The following is a 3,654-nucleotide window of genomic DNA, read 5'->3' on the forward strand; positions in this document are numbered from 1 at the left end:
AACTTTGGAGGAAAATGCAAGATCTTGATATGAAAATTTGCCTGCTACTAGTATATGTTCTTTAAAGCATTTTCATACTATTTTTTATGAGGAATACAAAGAATATTATCCCTCTTTGTTGCTGGTTCAAAACTTTTGATATCATTTTGAAAGTTTTAGTCAATATCTAGAAGGTTACTATGAAGATGACTAGTTCATGGACAAAGAGATACTAGAAGCTTTGGATGAAAATCATTTTCAACATCATGAATAGAAAGTAGAAGCTAGTTGTCATAATAATCATGAAAATTCTCAGACATTAGTTTCTTCCTTGGTTGTTGATGAAATAAGACAACATGCTATTGGAAGTCATGTTCCTTCACCTGAATTTGATGAAAGTTTGCAGCTATCTTGTGAGCTTTGTGTGTGACCAAGTTAGTGATGAGGGTAGGCAATCAACTCTTTCTACTTTTCATTCATTTTTTGACTCAATCATTAAAAGAGAAGAGGTTATCTCAGATCCTTTTGAAGATCAAGATGAAATTACTGTAGAATTGAATAAAGGGTCCTTTTTAGACATCCCTATTGCACATGATATTGTTGTTATATTTGATAAGATTCAAGAACATTTAGAGTGCTTGCCTATTGTAAATGGAAAGGATGATAAATTGACTGTTTTTTTTCATTTGAAAATGATCATAAGTTTTATAATGATGACTATGATAAAATAGAACAAGAAACAATTTTTCTTGGTTCTTTTGAATATCAAAATGACATTTCCATCGAAATACATGAGGAGCCATTTTCAAATTTTCCTCAAACATGTCAGGAATTTGTTTCATCTAAATATGTTCAAGAGTATACAACACATCTTCGCATTGTGGATGATGAGAGTAAAAACAGTTTACTACCATTCTATTCGAAGGGGATTAGTTTCAACACATAGACAAACTAGTAGTTTGGAATGAGGTTTGCTTTCCAGCTATAAATTACCCAAAAGATCTTACGTTGCATGTTTTCCATGATCCTTTGGTCAGTTTATTACAGTCATCAGTGAAGGTAGAATTTGCTTGGTTCATCAATACATGTATTGGATCCAAATGGAAGTTTGAGTTGCTATTCTTTGAGTTTTTCTTTTTCTTTGAAGATAATGTGAGTAGGGGGCAATCAAGCAACCACTTGCTTGATTGGCTGCATTGGCACTTTTCTGTCACTTAACTTAGAAATTGATATCAATTATTAGAGTGAGTAGGTGTGATGAATAAGCTCCACTCTTTGAGCATTTGTTCTAACTTCATATAGCAGTACAACTTTCAGTTCAGTGTGTATTTCATATTTTAGTTTGCATAGTGGTTTTAATTTAAGTTTGAGAGATTTTCAGTCACAGAGATTTTATGGTAGAATGGGTTGCAGATTTGGGATCAACCCAATGGATCAGACTACTATTTTATGGTGTTCTTGACACCTCACAGGGAGGATGCCATCCCCATTGGAGCCACTATTAGAGTCCTATATTCTATAGGATGACTTGATTGTAGCTGTAATTTTTGCATATGATGATATTGTAAATAATATTTCATTCTGAAAATTATTTCCAAGAAAAAAATAGAAGAAGCAAAGAAGAAGGCCTGCAAGTCTAAATACGCCTTAGGATTGCTTAAATTATGATTAGAATAATTTAATTTAATTTTTAGATTAATCGTGTGATTAACCACGATTAGCAAATGTAGTAAAGCGCATGGAGTTTAATTTAAGGCTACTTTAATTTGTAAATAAAGTGAACACGAAATATAGTATTTTTCATTTGTAAAGTGCATTTCTTTTCAACGGTTGCGATTTCCCCCTCCTATATCAATGACGAGGGAATGGTTTTGGGCCCCCTCCGGTCACAAATTCGCTATGTCAAGGGGGGCAGGGGTGGGGGGGGGAGGGCAGGGGTGGGAGGGGGGGGGGGGGGGGGGTGTTCTGAACCCTCTACTTTGTGTCACCCTCTCCTGCTTTCGCACCCCCCCTCACTTTTCTCTCATCGCCACCCCCCCTTGAAAAGTCTTCCGTCATTGACCTTCTTGCCGTTTCCACCTTCATTCACCGCCTGCCATGTATACCTTATATCCCCACCTCTCACCAACACTTATGTGCCTCTACATCATTCCTCACCTCCACATTATATATCCATTTCATCCCACTCCCGCCAAATCAATAATGAACGTTGGAAATTAAAGTCAGCAGCGAGTTGGAAAATGGCCAGTTAAAACTATGTTTTTTCCCTATACAACACATTAAGTTCAAACATGGTTTACAAACAACTGAGAATGAATTTTCCAAAACTAAAAGAGGTTTTTTGTTTCTGACAACCTCATGTAAAAAAAACAGCTCTATGTTTTCTAACATCTATTATGGTTTGGGAGATTTGGATGAAGCTTTATAGGCATATTTTCCTAAATTTTCTTGTTTTTAGCCAGTGTTTTCAAATACAATTTCTAAACAGTTGGAAATGAATTATCAAAATTTGAAAGAGGTTTGTGTTTCTAACATCCTCATGTACAAAAAAATCTCTCAGTTTTCTAACAGCTATTATGGTTTGGGATATACAAAGGTATCACTGGACCCTATTTTTCATAATTTCGGGAGGAAAAAGCTCATGGACAGTTAGTGACTTGGATGCCACCTCATCAAATAAGAGTTGCAATAAAATTCGAATTTCTCTTCTTTATCACTAGAAATCCTCAAGGATAGTGCCAAAACTCTTCAAATAGTTTTAGTTTCCTTTATTTGTGTTCTATTTTTACAATCAGTTTAGGATATTTTGAAATGAATCTTGATATTTTAAATCAAGATATTTTGTAACAAATTTTTATAAATACTTCATCATTTGAAGTAAGAGATATTGGTTTTTGTACAGAAGAAAGCTATTGTATATTTTTCAAGCCTCAGTGGACTTATCGGTAATACAGAAAACTCTTTCATAGGATTCTTGTGTCATATTGTTGGTGAAGTGCCTTAGTGGACTTATCAGTAATACAGAAAGCTCATTCACAGGATTCTTTAATCAGATTGTTGGTGAAGTGCCTCTATCATCTTATGTGTTTATATTTCTTTGTTTACCATATACATTTGTTTCTTAATCCGAATTATTCAATAGAAAGTTGAAGGACATCATTTGTTTAAATGTACACTCTGATCCTGGCTCTGAATAATTTCTATGTTTTCAACTGAGATTAAGTGAAATAATTCTTAATTTCTCTTTACTTAATTGATATTTTCCTCTTCGTCTTACTCATTTCACTTAAAATTGAAGAATCCAATTAGTTTGGCTACCTCGCCCTTTGAAATCTATCTACGAAATACTGAAATTGATCCATATTTTAAGGTACAAACTCCATAACCCAATGGTAATCTAGACATAAACCAACCATACAATACAAACCAATTCACAAATCAAACCTTAAACTTCATAACTAGCATAAGATCTAAAAACAAACAAATCTAAATTTTACAGAGAGATCCCTATATGAAGCTGGAAAGGCTAGATCCCAGCTTCCAAAGTGGTTTTGTGGTTACCTCTACAATTATTTCTCAGCCTTATTAAATTACAGAGTGATAACATAGTGGCGACCATACTGGGGACGAACGGTTTAATCTTCCTTAGGAAAGAGTATCAAGTTTTAGATCTGG

Source organism: Pinus tabuliformis, chromosome 1_1, assembly GCF_031772625.1.
Source record: "Pinus tabuliformis cultivar Carrire ecotype Pingquan chromosome 1_1, CPIR1, whole genome shotgun sequence".
NCBI lineage: Eukaryota > Viridiplantae > Streptophyta > Pinopsida > Pinales > Pinaceae > Pinus > Pinus tabuliformis.